The sequence below is a fragment of the Tamandua tetradactyla genome, chromosome 3 (assembly GCF_023851605.1).
Source record: "Tamandua tetradactyla isolate mTamTet1 chromosome 3, mTamTet1.pri, whole genome shotgun sequence".
NCBI lineage: Eukaryota > Metazoa > Chordata > Mammalia > Pilosa > Myrmecophagidae > Tamandua > Tamandua tetradactyla.
This window is the reverse complement of record NC_135329.1, coordinates 40603548-40625694: the sequence shown is the minus strand read 5'-3', so window position 1 is coordinate 40625694 and position 22147 is coordinate 40603548. Positions and strand designations below refer to the sequence as shown.

Genomic DNA, 22147 nt, shown 5'->3' with positions numbered 1-22147 from the left:
TGAAGTATATAATAAATTATCATGATATATTGGCATAATATGAAATGAGATGAGATACTGGGATTGTGAGTTTGATTGAGTTAACTATTCAGCAACTTATGTGGAATGAATGACAAAGAAACCAAATGTCAAAAATTCTCTGTATTTAACTTTAGAACAGTATAGTCAGTTTTCAGTTCTGGACAGGCACATAGCAATCACCTCTCTAAATCTCATTGGCCTAAGAAGTTAAATACCTTAACCACAATCATCCAGCCAGTTGAAAGTTAGCTAGTATTAAGACCTATATTTCTTTTATTCTCAGCCAAATGTACTTTTAATTACATTAGGATGTTGTTCATTGTGAGCATTATTTAACTGGCCTATTGTTTCAATGAAGACAAGCATTTTTTGTTTTTAAAAGAAAAAATGCTTAGGGGACTTTTGATACCATTTTTCTCTTTTTAAAATAAGATGCTAATACTCTTCCTCTTCTGCAATATGATGATCTTGTCTAAATTTTACTTAGGAAGGAAATAGGAAGAGGGATTAAAACAACCTTGTGAATTCAGACTGAGTCATATCCTTTCTAAAAATGCTTTAAAATCTTGACTGTATTTAACCCAGTGGTATCCAATGTATTAGACAGAGAGAAGGTGGAGGTGTTTGCTTTTGAGAGTACCTACTTGATGGTCTGTTTGTTAAATATTTTAGTAAAGCCACAATTGAATTTTGGGATGATTTAGTGAAAACTGAAGTTTAAAAAAGTTAATTAAAATGTTTAATTTTGTATGTAATAGAATAAACTGAATATACTGATACTAATCAACATGTAAGTAGCAATAGCACCTTATGGGGAAATATATATAGTAAACTGAGAGTCCCTAACTTAAAAGTGGCTTGTGACACAAAGCTTCAGGTTTAGATTGTGATTGTGTGCTAAATCTTCCCTGGTGGTGGTGTTCAAATTGTTTCACTCCCTCAGCAAGCACACAAAACCTGATACCGCTAAACCACTATGCATTTAGAATTATAGGTAATATACAACAATACCATACAAATAAGCAAACCAAAGAGAAAAATAATTGAATTGATATAAAGAGTGATTTAAAACTTGTACTAAATATTAATGCTTAAAAAGTAGTAAGTTTCATTAGAAGTGGGTGAAGAAAAGGGACAAGAGTAATCTGAAAGGGACTTCTGGGATTTGTAATGAAACTTTAAAGTTCTGAGTGTTTCGTTGTTATGTTAAAATTCACTTCATATTCTACCACTTCCCTTTACCTTGATTTCCATGAATAACTTATAAAGCAAATATCTTAATTCTGGAGGTAGAATTTACGTACAGTAAATTGAATGAAGTATTTCAATATACAGTTAGATAAGTTTTGAATAATGCACCCAACCAAGAAAAATAGCCAAGAGACATCTCCATCACCCCAAAGTTCCTTGATGCCCCTGCCCAGTTAATCCACTCAGTTATCCCCACCTCAGGCATCTAATTTCAATCACTGTAGTTGATTTTTGCCTATTCCGGAACTTCATATAAATTATATTATTCAGTTTGATCTCTAATAGGTTTGTCTTCTTTTGCTTGACAAACAGTTTTGAAATTTATCTTTATTGCTCCTTTTCATTGCTATGTATGGTTCCATTCTATGAATATTACACATTTTTTAATTCATAAGTGGGTGTATTGATGCCCTATCACCTATTGATAGACATTTGTGTTTTTTCCATTTGGGGCTATTTTGAATAAAGCTGCTAGGACATTTTATACAAGTGCTTTTGTGAGCAAACATTTTTATTTATTTTGGGCAAACACCTAGGAGTGGAATTGCTAGACCATACTGTATGTGTATGTTTAATTTAGAAGAGACTGCAAACTGTTTTTCAATAAAATATAGAACTTTATATTCCTAGAAGCAATGTATGAAAGTTCCATGTGCTACAAATCCTTGCCAAAAACTTGGTATTGCCAGTCTATTTTATTTTACTATTCTAGTGATTAAATAACTCATTTTAAATTAAGATTGAAGTAATTTTTGGAGGATCAGAGACAGAATGAAAACAAGAGAATTCTTGAAGTAATTAGGAAAAAATGAGAAAAGGAAAATTGTATTTGATGTTCAATCAAGTACACTATGAATGCTAAATACAGATAAAAAATTAAGTACAATATACATACAATATAATGTATTCCTCGGAGAAGAAAAGAAGTGCTCAAGAGGTATTAGTCAGATGCTCCTTCTGCTAGCCTCAGGTAGGAGAATTGACCTAAGATAGTTTAAACTCTGGAGCCAGTGGGATGAAAGAAAAGCAAAGGATAACTTGTAAAGCTTGCAGTTTATATAGGATGATCAAACATTAAATATCCCTTGGGAAGTTTGTGATCATATTTTAATTAATAATTTGCATTTCTATTTGTAATTACACATATCCTAGAAGTCTGAAATATTTTATATAAAATATTTGAATAACTATAACACAAAATGTAGTCATAGCTGCTAACACAGTCTAGTGAGTAACAGAAACAATGAGATAATTCAATTTTTTCTTGATCGTGTGGCTCGCAGATAAAAAGTAGAGGTGGATTCACAATGATAAACCAAACTCCACTTGTTTTTGCATCTATGCACTCTGGTAGGACCTCAGACTTCTAGAAATAGAGTCTTGGACTTTATCCTGCTGGGGGTAAGAAAGAGAGCTTTTGTAGGTTTCTAAGATTCTAAGGAACATGGCCAGATATCCTTTATATATATATAGTTTGGCAGTTGCACAGAGAATGAACTTGAGGCGGATAAACTTATTAAGCGGAAACTGCTAAGACACTCATGAAATAGGGCAGGTAAAAGAAATAGAGAGAGGGGGACATATGTGAGAAATCTTTGACCAGGAAGGTACATTGTCAAGGAGACTGAGGGAGAAGACAGTTTCAAGCAAGGGGGGATCAACAGTGTTGATCTATCTTTATCCATCTACAGCAGATAGAAAAAGATAAAAACCAACAAATGCTTATTGGCATTGGTAATTAGGACTTCTTTGGTATCCTTAGAGATATTTCAGGAGAATGATGTGTAACAAAAAACAGATTGGAAAGGTTGAGGAGTAAAAGAGGGAGGTCACGAATTAAGAAAAGTGACTATTCCAGGTCCGGTTCTCCAGAGGCAGACCCTGAGTCAAGAATCATGTAGATGGGCTCCTAGGAAACCCTACCATGGAACTCAGTAGGGACTGGAGAAAGAGCACAAGAAAAGGGAAGGCGACAAGCCTACAATTTCAGATGAGAAATTGCAGCCTTATCCTTCTGGGAGCTGTGGAGCATAAATTATATCAGCATTCGAGGGCCTCAAGAGGAGGGAGCTGGCCTTCTAAGTACCTTAGCCAGTCAGTTATTGGCTACAGGCTGCCCTGACTCTCAGTGCCTCAGGGTGTAATGGCTCCAAGTAGCCTGAGGAGAGTCCTCTAAAGAAGATTGCAGGTAAGCACAGGAAAGAACAAAGCAAAATGATGCTGCAGAGTGGGCATAAAGGGAATCCCAGGGAATACAGGTGTAGTACCAATAGTGTCCACTAAAAGCGAGTGTCTAGAAATCCAGAGGGAGACTTCTGAGATGAGGTTTGAGCATATTTTTGGTAGGTTGAAATAAAGATAAACTAGAATGGCTGAAGCAAATTCCTAGAGGAGGTAGGCGCTGAACTCTGGAGTACAAAGTGGGAGAATTGACCTTGAACCTGGGAAGAGACACCTTGCCCCCTGCAATTAGAGAAAAGCTATGGATTTGCGTGCATGTGGATAAGAGAAGTGGGCATTTAGGGAGATCACACACAAGACCTCATAATTTCTAGATAAAATGGGAGTCAGTATGGTATGCTCAGCCCAGAGAGCATAGTGGATGGAGGGCCTAGTGAGACTGGTGATGGTTTGGAATAGTTGCTGAGGGGAATGAGAGATGAATCTGACCAAAGAAAACATGTTCTGCATTTGCAGTTGTCATGGGTCCCAGAAATGGAAAGTAAATTTGGAAGCTAATGGCTGTTGGTGAACGAATCAGTAACTAGAGGCCAGATTAAGCCCAGCCGAAATTAAGCTTTAGCCCATTTCTATCCATCTGCAATCTCCTTCTTCATCTCTTCCAGTGACCAAATTAACATTAATTCCCAGAGCCCCTCACCATGTGACCCATTTAAGTTTCAGATTCTAAGCAGCTATATCCTAAATCTTTTCCTTCACTTCCCCCCTCAAAACCTACCTCTCTTCCGTCCTATTTGTAAATGATTCAGCAAATGAGTAATCTTGAATCTGGTTAACTAATGAACTATTAGGTGTTTTAGTTATAAATGTGTGACTCCAGAAAATACAGTTTGCATTGGAACTGGAGTTTTAAAAGAGAACTTTGGGTCAATGGGACAGAAAAATACACACATATACACATACACATTTTTGGGGTGTAAGGGAGCTTTCATTTGGTGTGAAATCATGACACTAGTGTGGACATCTGTCTTGGCTATGCATTGACAACTTACTCTCACCATCTAGATTTTTATAGGCCAAGCCATGATTCCTAGAATAGGGAATGTGCTGGTTTGAAAGGATATATGCCCCCTAAGAAAGCCATGTTTTAATATAAATCCCATTTCGTAAAGGTAGAATAATCTCTATTCAATACTGTATGTTTGAAACTGTAATGAGATCTTCTCCCTGGTTGATGTGATTTTGTTAAGAATGGTTGTTAAACTGGATTAGGGGATGACATGTCTCCACCCATTTGAGTGGGTCTTGATTAGTTTCTGAAGTCCTATAAAAGAGGAAACATTTTGGAGAATGAGAGATTCAGAGAGAGCAGAGAATGCTGCCGCACCACGAAGCAGAGAGTTTCACCAGCCAGCGACCTTTGGAGATGAAAAAGGAAAATGCCTCCCGGGGAGCTTCATGAAACCAGAAGCCAGGAGAGAAAGCTAGCAGATGATGCCGTAAACCCTGTGCCCTTCCAGCTGAGAGAGAAGCCCTGACTGTGTTCACCATGTGCCCTTCCAGCTGAGAGAGAAGCCCTGACTGTGTTCACCATGTGCCTTCTCACTTGAGAGAGAAACCCTGAACTTCATCGGCCTTCTTGAACCAAGGTATCTTTCCCTGGATGCCTTTGATTGGACATTTCTTTAGACTTGTTTTAATTGGGACATTTTCTCAGCCTTAGAACTGTCAACTAGCAACTTATTAAATTCCCCTTTTAAAAAGCCATTCCGTTTCTGGTATGTTGCATTCCGACAGCTAGCAAACTAGTACAGGGAAGAACCTTAGCTATTACCCATAAAGGTCCCCTCCTTCTGTTCTTTCATTAACGTTCCTACCCAGTCTGACCTGTCTTGACACTGGCTTGTTATAAGGCTATAGCATATGGAGAAGAGTGGAAGGAAGGAAATGTTTGTATGAAGACAGCTGCAGCTGTTCTGATAGCCCTCACTGACATAGATGTGTCTCCACCTGCAGGAACCAGAAATGAATTCATCTGCAAATTTTTCTAAATTAAAGCATTTCATCCGTCCTTCCCTTCCCCCCAACATTTGCCCTCCTAGTCATTTGTAGAGTAGCTTTCTCAGACTTCTCTTCTCACCCTCCTACTTGAGACTGATTAAAGCAAGAAACTGGCTTAGTTGTTGTAAGTGCTCTGAAAACAAAAAAGTCACTGTTTTCCTACTTGAATAAATGCTTCCCCCCCGCTCCCTCTGCCAGATTTATAGTGAGGTTTTTTGAAACAGAGGACAGTATTAAACCTTTATCTTTGCTAGGTCCCTCTATTCTCCTCTATTATCTTTTTTTACCTTCCTCTCCTCTCTAGTTTTCCCTTTGGCCTGCAACCCATCAAACGGTGAAACAGATGGGATGGGTTGGGGGGATAGAAATAAATCAGGCAAGCCGCCAGAAGGATATGCAAGTGAGAAGCCTGTTCTCTGAACTTAATGTTTCATGATATAATTTCCTTCTTTTACCTTTCATCCAGCAATTTACATTTCTAATTCGGCAAACTCAGTCTTGGGCTGAATCAATTAACCATGGACTCTCTAGTGATGATTTGTATAGAGAAACACAAACATTTGTTTGGATCAAAGAATTTTCTCTAGACCTCTGGCTATGATGACAAGACCCTGTAATCACTGAATGCTCTGAGAAATGTTGATGATGGGTATATTATGCTAGGAGCCCTTGTTTATGGACTAGACGCTCCTTTTGCTTGGAATAAAAGGAGGACCATCTCAACCTAAGGAAGTTCAATGTGACATTTTATCTGCCTCTCCATTTTTCCATCTTTTATAATTTGTTTTCCTTGTGATGCCTCTCCATTATTTTCACCCACTGAAATTTTTTGGAAGTGTTCTAAAGGCAATGGGAAGCACAAGTAGTTTTTCCAAGCAAAGGTTGGAGAATGGTCCTTAACTGGAGCCTTATCACCCAGTAGGGAGAATATTGGAAATTTGTGGGGACGTGTACAGGTTGCCAATATGGGGAATTTAGCAATTGGAAACTAGGGATGGTGGACATCCTGCAATTCATGGAATAGTCTAGGACAACAAGTAGTTGTCCATATCTTGCAAAGATTATGAATGTCCCATTGGACATTCTCATAAGTGAAAAGCTGTTTATAATTATCTGCTCCTAGAGCCTAATTCTCTTTTACATATGCACATGTAAACTGGATTTCCCATGAAAACATAACCATGTAAATCAAGAGAAGATTGTATTATGTTAGATTTGAAGTGTAACCAAGGTAGTTCAGCAATGGTTTCAGGAAAATTATGTCATCAAAGGCAAGGCTTCTCATCGAATTTATTTATTTTTCACAGCTTTATTGGATATAATTGACATGCAATAAACTGCACATAATTAAAATGTACAACAGTGAGTTTTTACATACATCTACCTGTGAAATCACCACTATAGCTAATAGAATGAACATATCCACCTCGCCCAAAAGTTTCATTATGCTCCTCTGGAATTCCTCATTCTCATCTCCTGGCAACCCACTCTCATTTCGGACCACCTACTCGTTCAGAAACCTGTCCTAACTAGGACTTGAATGGTGTTTGTGTTGTTGTAGTTGTTTATTTGTTTGATTTTTGGAACATTATAAAGACAACAGAATGAGGAGTTGAATAGAAATGGACTCATACCACAAAATGAACTATGTAATGTTGCAAAGTTGTCAGCGTCACTTGTACATAAGGCACTCTGTACTCAGGTGATGGTGATGTGGCATGACTATCCTAAGCCTATCTGCAGTCTCTTCTGTGAGCCCCGTTCTATTCTCCTGAAGCATATACATGATGTCCACACAAAGTTGTACTATTACTATGTGCTGTGCTGCCAGCGGGAGCAGGATAGTCTGGCTGAGTATGGAGAGGGAGGAACGTAAACACAGGAGAGAGGTGTGTGTGCTATGAGGTACCGTGAGGGTACACAACCCAGGTCAAGGGGAAAGAGCTGATTAGGGAAATTTTGCTGGAAGAAAGGAGGCCTGAGCTGAGCTGAGGCCTGAGGTGATTAGGAGTAAGGAGAGCTGGGAGGAAAGGATAGGGTGTGAAATAATTAGGGCATGAATTTATTGCACAGCATTTATTGAACCCTTTCTATTTGTCTACCTCTGTATTTGGTGCAGAGACCCAGATAAGCCCAGAGGCTGAGAAGCCCAGAGAAGGAACAGACACAGAGACAATGGGAGATCCTGGATATCTCAATGTTCTATAAATACAAGGGACCATTCTCCCACCTTTGCTTGGAAAGACCTTTAAAGCTTCATAAATCATGCATCCTTTGTGCTTGCCTATTCGTTTGATATCCATCAGCACTGCCCAAGGTATTTCCCTAAAGAGGTGATATCTTCTCATTCTCCAAAGTTTTACTTGGAACCTTGCTGAGCGGCACTAGCTAGAGGTCTCCCACCCCTTGCTGAATATTATCCCATTACACCATCACTCGGCTGCCATAATCACTGACATAATTTTTACCAAACACTTATTATACTCTAAGTAGAGTATTAGGCAGGGTGACTACCCATTACTACACTTAATTTTTCCAACAGTTGTCTGAGTGAGTTAATGTAGTTAATCCTATCTTATGTGTGAAATACTGAGGCGCAATTTTCAAATTAGATGAATTGCTCAAGATCACACAGCTAGCAAATTAGCAAAGACCTGGATGTCTGATTCCAAAGTCTAGATTCTGCCTTCCCACTGCATGAATTAATAACAGATAACATATATTGAATTTAACCACCTGTGAGTCATTGCTCTATGCTCTTTATGCATGTTTTCTCAATTTTAATGGGTATGTCTATCAGCCAGGGTTCAGTTACAGAAACAGATACATTAAGAGATTTATATTCAGAGATATACTAAGATATCTTAATACATAGGATAAATTTGATAAATAAATCGGATATTCTTAAGAAATTTATTGCAAGGAATTGGCTTATGTTATTGAGGGCCTGGGTAGGCAAATCCAAAATCTCTGAGGCGGGCAATTAGGAAGCTCTTTAGCATGAGCCGAAGTTGCTATCCAAAGTAAAATATCTTCTTCAGAAGACCTCATTGAATCAGGTTAACCCACATTATCTAGGATAATCTCCCTTATTTAAAGTCAATTAATTATGGAATTTAATCATATCAATAAAATACCCTCATAGCACCATCGAGATGAGTGTTCAATTGAGTAACTGGGGACTATAGCGTAGCCAAGCTGACACATAAGATGGACCATCACAGTTGGTACTAAGGTTATCCCCATTTTTTTTTAATATGATGAAACTAAGGAACAGAAATATAAAATAACTGCTGTAGATCACATAACAGGTAAGTGAAGTTCCTGGGATGTGAACACAAGAAGTCTGTCCAGACTTGGGTACAACATTCCATCCTTAGCTACTGCATAGGCTCCTTCTGACTGCCCTTAGGGTCCACCACTCTGATAAAAATCTGTATCTACTAAAGGAGAGGATATTGCCATGTGATGGGAAACCCAAGGAATGAAGGATCACTGGCAGCCAAACCCCAGAACAATATAGTGTTCAGGAAGAAAGCATCACTTCAACATCAACACTTGATGTGATGGTTTTTTTTGGCTTTTAATAAAAGGGGATTTATTTTGTTGGTTCTTCAGAGGAAAGGCAGCTAACTTTCCACTGAGGTTCTTTCTTATGTGTTTTTTTTTTTTTTTTTTTTTTTTGACAGCTAAAAAGGTAATTTACTTAAGTGAGATTTTCTGTGCAGGAAAAGGTCAGATTCCCACCCTACCCCCACCCCACCCCACCGCCCTGCCTCTATTGCTGTGAAATTGCTTGGGCATTTTAGCAAATCTTCTAAGACGGCTCTTCTCCTCCCAGTGTTGACAAGGACACGAGAAGGATGTGGCCTGAGGAAATCAAATGAGCAGCATAAAATCCTAGCTGGAATCGCAGGCAGCCCACAGTTTGAGGTTTTTGAAAGTCTTTATCTTTCTTATCCCTTAAAGAAGATCCTTCAGCAGAGATATTTTCCTTTATCCTTCAGAGAGCCACTTTGGAGATATTAGAAGAGACTTTTTCTCTTTTTTCTTTTTTATTGCAGGAGAGTAAGGGAAAAAGTATCACTGATGTGCAACAGGTTTTCTGGCAATGGGAATCAAGAAGAGACTTTCCTGTAGTTTGAGGCTTCCTCAAGTATTTCAGGGTCCCCTGTCTGCTGTTTTCTTACTTGTTTTCAACACTTGATGTTGAACTGCTCCTGGTCTCAAAACCACAAGCCAGTAAATTCCGGTTGTGTAAGTCAACCCATTTCATGATATTTGTGATCACAGCCAGGAAACTAAGACACACCATTCCCTCTTCCCCCACCCCTGTTCTTGGAAACCAGTACTTGACCTTCTGTCTCTATGAATTTGTATATTCTTGTTATTTCATGTAAGTGTTCCATATAGCATCTGTCTTTTTGTGTCTGGCTTATTTCACTCAATATAATGTTTCAAGATTCAGCCATGTTGTTACATGTCACAGACTTGTTAGTTTTTATGGCTGAATAATATTCCATTGTATGAATATACCACATTTAGTTTATAAAGTTCATCTGTTGATTTGGGTTGCTTCCACCTTTCAGCTATTGTAAATAATACTGCTATGAATACTGGTTTACAAATATTTGTCCAAGTCCTTGCTTTCAATTCTTTGGGGTGGGTCTATGTTTAATTTTTTAACTTTTTAATTGTAGTACCATATATACAACTTAAAATTTCCCATTTTAACCACTTTCAAATCTAAATTCAGTGTTAATTGCACTCATAATATTTTGCTGCCATCACCAATATCCATTACAACAACTTTTTCATCACCTCAAACAGAAACTCTGTACCCATGAAACAATAACTCTCTCTTCCCTTGCCCCCACCCTGGCCTCTGGTAGCCTATAATCTTCTATCTTTCTCTATGAAATTTGTGACTTCTAGGTATTTCATATAACCAAGATTATACAATAGTTATTTTGTATCTGGCCTATGTACTATAGCACACATCAAAATTTCATTCCTTTCTATGACTGAATAATATTCCATTTTGTGTATATAATGCACTATATTTATCTATTTGCCTGTTGATGGGCACTTGGGTTGCATCCATCTTTTGGAAATTGTGAATAATGTGAATTATGAATGTTCATGCCATGATGAACATTGGCGTGCAAATATCTGATTCAGTACCAGCTTTCAAAGCTTTGGGGTATATATATATAAAGAAGTGGGATTACTGGGTCACACGACAATTCTGTTTTCATCTTTGTCAGGAACTGCCAATTTGATTTCAATCAAATCAAATGGTGTAATCAGTGGTTACACCATTTTACAATGCCACCAGTAATGTATAAGGGTTCCTATTCCTCCACATTATTGTCAACACTTATTATTTTCTCTTTTTTATCAGTAGCTATGCTAGTGGGTATGAAATATTATATCATTGTGGTTTTGATTTGCATTTTCCCAATGACCAGTGATGTTGACTATCTTTCATCTTTTGGCAATTTGTACATCTTCTTTGGAGAAATATCTATTCAAAATGTTTGCCCATTTTAAAATTGGGTTATATGTCTTCTTGTTACTGAGTTGTAGCAGTTCTTTATATATCCTGGCTATTAAACCCTTATCAGATATATGTTTAGCAATTATTTTCTCCCATTCTGTAGGGTGTCTTTTTACTTCCTCAATAGTGTCCTTTGGCATACGAAAGTTGTAACTATGTTTTCTTCTGTTGCTTGTGCTTTGGTATCACCCTAAGAAATCTTCACCACATCCAAAGTTGTAAGGCTGCCCCACCCCATGTATCTTCCAGGAATTTTATGGTTTTAGATCAGGTTTAGGTCCTTGATCCATTTAGAGTTAAATTTTGTATATGGTGTGAAATAGGGGTCTGTCATGGCCAAGTTCATGTGTCAACTTGGCCAGATGGTGGTGTCTGGTTATCTGGTCAGGCAAGCACTGGCCTGTCCATTGCTATGAGGACATTTCATGGACTTAAATCGTGATTACTTTGGCTGCATCCACAGCTGATTGCATTTGTAATCAGCTAAGGGGAGTGTCTTCTGCAATGAAGACACTTAATCTAGTCACTGGAAGGCTTTTAAGGAGGATTCAGAAGAGACAGTCACTCTTCCCACTTCAGCTGGTGAGCCTTTCCTGTGAAGTTTGTCCAGACCCTTCATTGGAGTCACCAGCTTCACAGTTGTCCTGTGGAAGATTTTGGACTCTTCCACTCCCACGATTGTCCAGCCAGCTTCTCCTGAGAGTTCACTGAGGAACTTCCTTGGAGTTGCCAGCTTGTGGACTGACCTACCGACCTTGGACTCTACATTCCCACAGTTATGTGAGGTACTTTTATAAATTTTATGTCTATGGATATCTCCTGCTGATTCTGTTTCTCTAGAGAACCATAGCTATTACAGGGTCCAATTTCAATCTCTTGTGTGTGGGTCCAGTTTCCCAGCACTATTTCTTTTTAAAAATATTTTTATTGAGAAACATCCACACACATACAGTTCAACCATATCATACGATCAATGACTCACATATCATCACATAGTTGTGTATTCTTCACTATGATCATTTTTAGAACATTTCACTCCAAAAATAAATAAATAAATAAAAGAACTCGTATATCCCATTCCCTTTACCCCTCCCTCTCATTGACCCATGGTATTTTAATTCACCCAATTTTTATCCTTTAACTCCCCCAATTATTTTTTATTCTTTATCCTTTTTTTATATATATCTGTGCATATCCTGGATAAAAGGAGCATCAGACACAAGGTTTTCATATTCACACAGTGATACTGTGAAAGCTATATAGTTATACAATCATCTTCAAGAATCAGGACTACTGGAACACAGTTCAACATTTTCAGGTATTTCCCACTAGCCACTCCAATACACATAAACTAAAAAGGTGTATCTATATAATGTTTAAGAATAACAACCTTCAGGATGACCTCTCAACTATGTTTGAAATCTCTCAGCCCCTGAGACTTTATTTTGTCTCATTTCTCTCTTCCCCCTTTTTGTCAAGAAGGCTTTCTCAATCCCTTGATGCCAGGTTCCAGCTCATCCCCAAGAGTCAGGTCTCACCTTGCCAGGGAGATTTACACCCTTGGGAGTCATGTGCCACATAGGGGGAGGGGGGCAGTGAGTTCACTTGCCAAGTTGGCTTAGACAAGATGCCACATTTGAGCAACAAAAGAGGCTCTCCAGGGGTGACCCTTGGGCATAATTATCAGCAGGCTTAGCCCCTCCTTTGCAAGAATATGCTTCCTAGGGGCAAGCCCCAATATTGAGGGCTCAGCCATATTGAATTGGTTGTCCCTACACCTTGTGAGAATATCAGGAATTCCCCAGATAGGGAAGTTCAATATTTCCCCCTTTCTCCCCAGTTCCCTAAGGGGACTTTGCAAACAATTTATTCTCTGCCCAAATTACTCTGGGATGTATTGGGGCATCACACTAATCTGGACAAACAACAAGATCTCACATCTTATTCAAGATTCCATGTGATTATGGTGTTCAACTAAACTGACCATACCAGTTAAATTAGATAGTATGCTACCCCAAATAAAAACTTGGCACCAAATAAACATCTCTCCCTTTGGTCTTGCACAGAGGTTGAAGTCTGAAAATATAGACCATATCACCCTTTACACAGTACTCTGATTTACCTTAGTCCTATCCAGATCAGCTTCATTCATAACTCTAGATGAAGTCTGATCACCTTTTCAGCTGTTTAAACAATTGCTGAATGGGGTAATGCTGCCTTTCATTGCTTCAGTGCTCTAACTCTGTGTCTTAGGCATCACATAAATAGCTGCAGTTTCTGGGAATGACCAGATTATACACAAATAGCTCAGTATCTCAGAATTTAGAAATATCGGTTACAACTCCTAAGTATATGTGACTGCTGTAAGAGCTTGCAACTTAGGACCCTTTACAATAAGCTCTAACCTCCTAATCCATGCTCTTGACATCAGTGCTCTGAGCTGGTATATTATAGTTAATTTACATGAGTGAGCCATGATAATATTTGTCTTTTTGTTTCTGACATTTAATTCAACATACTGTCCTTAAGGTTCATTCACTTAGTAGCGTGCAAAACAACTTCATTCCTTCTTGCACCCACTCAGTAGTCCACTGTATGTAAAGACCACAGTTCCCTCTTCCGTTCCTTGGTCTTGTACTCCATCCATTGCAAATTAAGAACACTGCCACCATAAACACCAGTGTGCAATGTCCATTCCAGTCCCCACTCTCAGTTCCTTCAGGTATATAACTAGCAACAGGGTTGCAAGATCATATGGCAATCTGACCCCTGGCCTCCTGTGGAACCAACATACTGCCCTCCAGAGGGGCTGCACCTCCCAGTTTCCCTATCAACAGTGGATAGATACATTTCTTTCTCCACAATTTCTCTAGAACTTGTTTCTCTCTGTTTATTTTATTTAGTTATTTATTTGCATGGGCAGGTGAGCCACCATAGCCTGCCCTCTGTTTATTTTTAAACAATTTTGTTTGCACATTGTACAACCCAACCCAAGCAAATAGGCATACCTTCGACACCATAATCTATATGAAGATATTTCCTTTTCTTCTGTATAGAATCCGTAACCCTCCCATTCCTCCTGCTTGTTGACACTTAGTTTTGGCATAAGGCTTTGTTCAGTGGATGCATATTACAATGCTACTGTTGACTACAGACCCTAGCTTACATTGATTGTACCTTTTCTAGTATACTATCCATTTTCAACACTTTGCAATGTTGACATTCATTTGTTCTCTTTCATGCAAAAACATTTTTATATTTGTACATTTAATCACCATCATTGCCCACTCCAGGCATTCCTAAGTTATACCATCTCAGTCTTTATCCTCTATCTTTCCTTCTGATTTCATTGTGTCCCCCAGTCCTTCTTCCTCAACCATATTCACATTTAGCTTCATTCAATGTACTTTGATTATTGTGCTACCATCAGATGGGATCATGCTATCCATTTCTGAATTTTTATGATCAGTTTGGCTGCACAATCTTTATTCCTGCAGCACCAAAATGCCCAATCTCGACCCTCTTTTTGTCTCTTGATAACCTCTGTTCCTAACTTGAACTCTTAAAGTTCACTTATTAATATTAGTCCATATTAGTGAGAGACAAACAGTATTTATCCTTTTGTTTCTGGCTAACCTCACTCAGTATAATGTCCTCAAAGTACAGCCACACTGTTGTGTGCCACATGACCTTATTGTGTCTTATAGCTGCATACTATTCCGTCATATGTATATACCACAGCTTCTGTAGCCACTCCTCCATTGATGGACATTTAGGCTGTTTCCACCTCTTGGCAATCATAAATAATGCTACTGTAAAATCTGTGTACAAATGTATGTTTGTGTTCTTACTGAATATGAGAGTCAGAAATGACAGAGCAGACAGAGAGAGAGCCGACAGAAACTTTTCAGCAGAGCTGATACAGATGTGGACACATGGCAAGCAGAGGCACAGATGTTTGGAGATGCTTGGAGCCCAGCAGACATTGTCATGAGATGTTAAGAAAGCCAGAACCTGGAGAGAGCCAGGGGAAGCAAAGAGATGAAAGCCAGCCCTGGAGAAATAAAGTGAGGAATCTCCACAGGAACAGAGCTGAAAGTAATGGAGCCCAGGAGCAAAGGACCAGCAAATGCCAGCCACATGGCTACTCAGCTGACAGAGATGTTCCTGACCCATCTGCCTTTCTTGAGTGAAAGTGGGTCTTGAATAGATTACTGGAATCCTTTAAAAGAGGAAACATTTTGGAGAAAGAAACAACAGAAACAGCAGAGCTGACAAAGAGAGAGCCAACAGAAACTCAACAGCAGCGCTGACACTGATGTTGACACATGGAGAATAGACACAGATGTTTGGAGATGCTTGGAGCACAGCAAACATTGCCATGAGATGTTAAGCAAGCCAGAACCTGGAGAGAGCCAAGGGAAGCCAAGAGATGAAAACCAGCCCTGAAGAAGTAAAGTGAGGAACCTCCACAGGAACAGAGGCTGAAAGCAAAGGAGTGTAAGAGCAAGGGATCAGCAGATGCCAGCTATGTAACTACCCAGCTGACAGAGGTGTTCTGACCCATCAGTCTTTCTTGAGTGACGGTAACCTCTTGTTAGTACCATAATTTGGACACCTTCACTTCCTTAGAATTATTAACTTGCAATTTACTAAATTTCTGTTTTTAAAAGCGATTCCAATTCTGGTATAGTACATCATGGCAGCTAGCAAACTAACACACCCAGTATGGCATTGCTGGATCATATGGCAGTTCCAACCTTAGCTTCCTGAGGAACCACCAAACTGCCTTCCAGAGCAGTTGCACCATATTTCATTCCCACAGACATGGGATAAGTGTGCCTGTTTTTCCATGTCCTCTCCAGCACTTGTTGTTTTCTTTTCTTTTTTGTTGTTGTTGTTAATGGCCATTTTAGTGGGTGTCAGATGATATTTCATTGTGGTTTTGATTTGCATTTATCTAATAGCCAGTGAACTGGGCCTTTTAGCTATTTGTATTTCCTCTTCTGAGAAGTGTTGGTTCAGGTCTTTTGCCCATTTTTAAATTGTGTTGTTTGTCTTTTTGTTATTCAGTTGAAGAATATCTTTATATATTGTGGATACTAAACCCCTATCTGATATGTGGTTTCCAAATATTGTCTCCCATTGAGTAGGCTGCCTTTTTACTTTCCTGACAAAGTTCTTTTATGCACAAAAACATTTAATATCGAGGAGATCCCATTTATCTATTTCTTTTTTCAATGCTTGTGCTTTGGGAGTACGATCTAGGAAAGCATCTCCTATTACAAGATTTGTAGGATATTTCCCTACATTTTATTTTAACAATTTTATGGTCTTAACTCTAATGTTTAGGTTTTTGATCCATTTGAGTTACTTTTTGTATATATTGTGAGATATGGCTCCTCTTTCATTCTTTTGCATATGGACAGCCAGTTCTCCAAACACCATTTTGGAAGAGGCTGCTCTGTCCCAGGTGGGTTGGCTTGACTGCCTTATCAAAGATCATTGTCCATAAATGAGGGGATTATTTCTTAAAACTCAGTTTGATTCCGTTGGTCATATATCTATCTTTATACCAGTACCATGCTGCTTTGACCACTGTAGCTTCATAACATGCTTTAAAGTCAGGTAATGTGAGACATCCCATTTCATTTTCCTTTTTAAAGATATTTTTAGCTATTCGGTGCACCCTGTGTTTGAATTTGAAAAAGCTGCCAGGATGCAATATACCAGAAATGGAATGGGTATTTATTATGTGGTAAGTTTACAGTTCTAAGGCTATGAAAATGTCCAAATTAAGGCAAGCCTAAAAAAATGTCCAAATTAAGGCATCCAGAGAAAGATACCTTGGTTCAAGAAGGCTGATGATGTTCGAGGTTTCTCTCTCAGCTGGAAAGGCACATGACAACTTCTGCTAGCTTTCTCTCCAGGCTTCTTCAATAGCTTCCCCAGGGGCGTTTTCTTTATGCATCTCCAAAGGTCTTTGGTTGTGTTGACTCTGTTGGCTCTAAAGCTTTTTCAAAAATGGTTCCCTCTTAAAGGGCTCCACTAAGCAACCCCACCTTGACTGAGTGGAGACACATCTCCACAGAAACCATCTAATCAAAAGTTACCAACCACAATTGGGTGGGTCACATCTCCATGGGAACAATTAAAAAAGATCCCAACCAGCAATACTGAATGAGAATTAAAGGACATGGTTTTTTCTGGGGTACATAATGGCTTCAAACCAGCGAACTGCCCCTCAAATAAGTTTGGATATTGGTTTTTCTATTTCTCCAAAGTAAGATGTTGGGATTTTAGTCAGTATTGCATTGAATCTATAAATCAATTTGGGTAGAATTGACACCTTAGGTATATTTAGTCTTCCAATCCATGAACCTAGTATGCTTCTCCATTTATTTAGGTCTTCCATGATTCCTTTTAGCAATTTCTTGTATTTAGGCCTTTTGTATCCTTACTCAAATTTATTCCTAAATATTTTATTCTTTTGGTTGCTATTATAAATGGAAGTTTTTACTTGATTTCTTCCTTAGATTGCTCATCGCTAGTGTTACTTGTTATAACTCTGTTGAGATATTTTATTTCTGCCTGAGTCAGTTTATGCAAATTTTGTGTTTGTAGGAATTTATCCATTTAATCTAGGTTTTCTAATTTGTTGACATACAATTGTTTGTAATATCCTCTTAGAGTCCTTTTCATTTTTCAATCTTTATAGTTTTTATTTTTCTGACTTATAGCATTGTTAGATGCTCCAATGATTTGAATAGAAGCAGGAATGGTTAGAGATTTTTAATACACCTTTTTCAGTAATTGATATTGTAAGCAGACAAAAAACCTATAATAAATATGACCTAATTCACATACATATGACATTGCACTGAATAATTGTAGAATACATTCTTTTCAAGTGCTCACAGAATATTTACCAAAATAGATTATATGTTGGGCCATAAATCAAATCTTAACAATTTTGAAATACTGAAATCCTATAGATTATGTTTTAGATCACAGTAGAATTAGGCAATTGTCATTAAAAAAAGAAAAACAGAAAGTCCCTAAATGTTTGAAAATTACATGTAAATTTTCTAAATATCCCAAGGGTCAAAGATAGAATTATAATGGAAATTCCCAAAGCTTTCCACATTAGGGGTTACAGAAAATGATTATATAAATGTGAGGAACACTAGGATAAAATAGAAGGGTTTTGAGCCTGAAAATCAGTCTGCTTCCCTGGGACAGAAGTACCAGTCCCACCCAGTGGCACTGTTTTGTGTATCTATCTGCCCCTCTTTTTGCCCTGTCCTTAAGGGATCAATATAGATATTTAGGAAATGTGGAAGTTCCACTCTACACTTTGATGACGGTGATAACGTATTGTCCACTCAGGTCCAAAAACATGATTTATAAGTAAAAAAATGATTAAATAATAGCAGCTCCTTGAAATTCCTTAAGCTGTTGCAAGCCATTGTTTTGTTTGCCAGGTCTGCGATGACAAACAACCACAGACAGGTTTAAACAACAGGAATTTATTGGTACGTAGTTTGAAGGTATTGGCAGGATCAGGTTTTCTCCGGTGTCTGAAGCATTCTGGTGGTGGCTTGTGGAAAACAGTTTCTGCCTCTATCACATGGTGGTCTGTTTTCTGTCTCTTCCTCTGGCTTCTTCTGACTAATCATGTCCAAGTTTCCTCTGGTTATAAGGGCGTTACTCATATTGGGTTAAGGCCCACCCTGATCAAATTTGGCCTTATTCAAATAGAATCTTTGAATATCTTATTTAAAATGAGTTCACATTCACAGGACTGGGGATAGGACTTGAACATGTCTTTGTGGGGGCCGTGATTCAATCTACCACAGACATATATAAGAAACACTGCTTCAATAAGTCATCTGCTCCTGTAAAAAATAAGATGGACTCAAAGAATTACTGTCTTAATGAGCATCTACTATAGGTTAGACACTACACTGGGTTCTTTGTTTAGTTTTCCCTTTAAATTTTGGTATAAAGTAGGTATTAATTTTTTAATATTTTTATTGGGAAATCTTCACACATGTATGTTCCATGCATGGTGTACAATCAATGGCTCTCAATATCATCTTATACTTGTGTATTCTTCACCATGATCATTTTTTGACCATTTGCATCACTGCAGAAAAAGAAGTAAGAAGAAAAAAGAAAAAAATTCATACATACTCTGTCCTCTCATTGACCGCTAGTATTTCCATCTATCCAGTTTATTTTAACTTTTATACCACCTGTTATTTAATTCTTTTTTTTTTCTACTCATCTGTCCATACCCTCGATAAAAGGAGCATCAGACATAAGGTTTTCACAATCACACAGTCACATTGTAAATGTTATATCTTTATACCATCGTCCTCAAGAATCAAGGCTACTGGAACACCATGAAGTAGGTATTATTAATCACATTTTTATGAATGGTGAAACTGAAGCTCAGAGATTGTATAAATCACACAGGGCTTTATAATAAGTGCTTGAAAGCAAAATAGAATCCCAACTCTGAGTCAAAAGCCCTTGTTTATTCAATACATGGTACTATATTCCTTTTATTTCTAGTCTACTTGATCAGAAAACATAAGTATTAAAATTTTCTTGTTTTGGGGTGAACAAGAACTAATTCAGTTGACTTTTTAGTCTCTGTTGGCCACGGTCATTAAGATTATTGTCTGGGTAGAAGACCTTGAAGCAGATCAAAGAACTGGAGGAATAGAGGTTAAAATATCTTTTCTGAACTTAAAGCTATGAGAGGAAATACCTTATGTGTTGTAAGACTGGTCTAAAACATATTTAAAAAATAATTCAGTCCATTTTCCTAAGATTAGCAAACGCTAATAACAAATCTTGCTAAAATATTTCCTTACTGTAAAATATTTCTTTACTGTTTTAGTAAGGAAATACCATACAATGGATTGGATTAACCACAGGAATTTATTGGTTCAGGTTTTGAGGCTAGGAGAAATCCAAAATCAGGTGTCAGCAAGGCAGTTCTTTCTCCCTGCAGACTGGTGTCCTGCGGCTAACTGCTGAGACCCTAGGGTCCTAGGCTTGTCTCTCACAGGGCAGAGCACATGGCAGTGTCTTCTCTTTTCTCTCCTGGGTTCTGCTGACTTTCAGCCTCTGCTCCTTCACACGGATTTTTCTTATAAAGACTTAAGTGAGAGGATTAAGGGCCAACTTCATTCAGTTGGGCCATACCTTAACTAAAAATGACATGTTCAAAAGGTCCTATTAGCAATGGGGTCGCATCCACAAGAATGGATTGAGAACACATTTTCTGGGGGGATACACAATTAAACCTACCTCACTTACCTACCAATTATTATTATTTCCCAGTCACTGTACTCTTCATAGCTATGATTTATACAAAGTCAAAATTTTGCAGGGAAAGGACTTATTACAGGACATTCAAGCTTCAAGGGCACTTAGTTTTATGACATTTAGTATGTCATATAACTATTTTGTATTTATGGTATAAAACAAGATGATTCCTCAGGGGTCTAACAGTTACAAAATTCTGACTTCAAATTACTTACAGGATTCAGAGATTAGGGTAGGCGAAGGGGAGGAGTCTAGCATCTCTGAACACGTGTGTTATAGGTAGCCGGGACATTCTTCCGTCGTCACTTCGGCTTGTTTGATTTCTGGTTAAAGATATTTTCATTCAAATTGCTTCCCTTAGTTGTAACTGTAACAATATACTGTCTCCTTTTTTAAAATGATAAAATAAAAGCTTTTGGGAACATATCCTACAGCTCAGAAGGGAAACAAGTAAAAAGTAAAATTTCTCTTCTTCGCATCCAGTTCACAAAACCACTACTGTCTTTTGTTTATCCTCGAAAGTTCCTATGCATAACCAAGTACATGCATACATTTCAAAACACAAATGGGCTCATTGTATAAGGATTCTATCTGAGTCTAAGAAGCACTACCTATTCAAATAGTCAAACCAAAGGTGAGCTGTTCACAGTTACAGCATTATTTCTTTAGTTCTGATAAAGTACGGAATTATGGTGCACATGTACACTGGAATGGAACACGGGGGAAATTAGCGCTTCCTCTAAGAGACAAGCTTAAGAAATTGCTTTGAAAGTCTATGCGAATGTATTTTCAAACGCCCCTGACTTGGCAGCCCAAGTCTGTGGCTCCAGGAACCCACTCCACCCCTACTGCCACGATCGGTCTGGTCTGCAAAGGAGAACGGATGATGCTCCCAAGGGACGCTCTTCCTGCAGTCCCTTACCCCACCTGGACAGAGCTCGGGGCGACGGGAGCAGATTAATCAAGATCAGGGAGGACTTTAGCGCCGGGAATCCGGCTCCTCCTGCGCAGCTGGCAAGAAGAGCGCCGGGAAGGTCACGTGGCCTCTCTGGAATGCCGCGGACACCAGGGCGGAGAGGGCGCCCCTCGCGGTCTCTCCCCACCCTGCTGCTGGTCCGGCTCCAGTCGCGGCCGAGAAACCGGCAGGCGAGGCGGCCAATGGGCTGCCGGGACGACCCCAGGCCACCAATCGTAGAGCCCTAAAGTAGAAAAAGGCTCCGCCTCGACGAGTCGATCCGAAGATACATCCCCCAAATAGCAGGCGATAACTGAGGCTGCGGGCGGCGCGGCGCTGCGGGAGGGAAGGCAGGGAAGTGTCCCGGCTGTCCCGGGGCCGGAGGTCGGTCATCCTCGGGGGACACCGAAGCCGCGCGCGCCAAGGGCTCTGATGGTGAGTGCAGAGACTGCCGACGCGGGGGCTCCCGGAGGCACCCGAGCCGCGTCACCGAAAGTGCAGAGGGGAAATCAGTGACGTGTCGGACTGACTTTGGGCGGAATATGATTGGAGATGATGGGGATCTTTTTAAAGAAAGCATTGGAAATGCCTGTCTCATGGATACGAGCAGGTTTCCCCCCCTTTTACATTTTTGCACTTCTGCCCAATTTCTCCGTTGTACACACCTAACTAACTAGTACTTAAATTCCAGGTTGCCTCCCCGAGATTTTGCTGGATTGTGAAAATAACAGTTTCGTGGAGTGTGTTCCATCATCCTGTGCACAAGCGGTGCAAAT

At 39.0% G+C, this 22147-nt stretch overlaps 1 protein-coding gene across 1 annotated transcript in view; it reads left to right on the top strand.

Moving 5' to 3' along the window:
* Window positions 1-21662: 21662 nt before the first annotated feature.
* ARHGEF10 (Rho guanine nucleotide exchange factor 10) overlaps window positions 21663-22147 on the top strand; it is a 197086-nt gene continuing 196601 nt past the window's right edge. The window contains exon 1 of the mRNA XM_077153004.1: window positions 21663-21806. The gene's annotated coding sequence lies outside the window, so the exon portion shown is untranslated. The remainder of the gene's footprint in view (window positions 21807-22147) is intronic.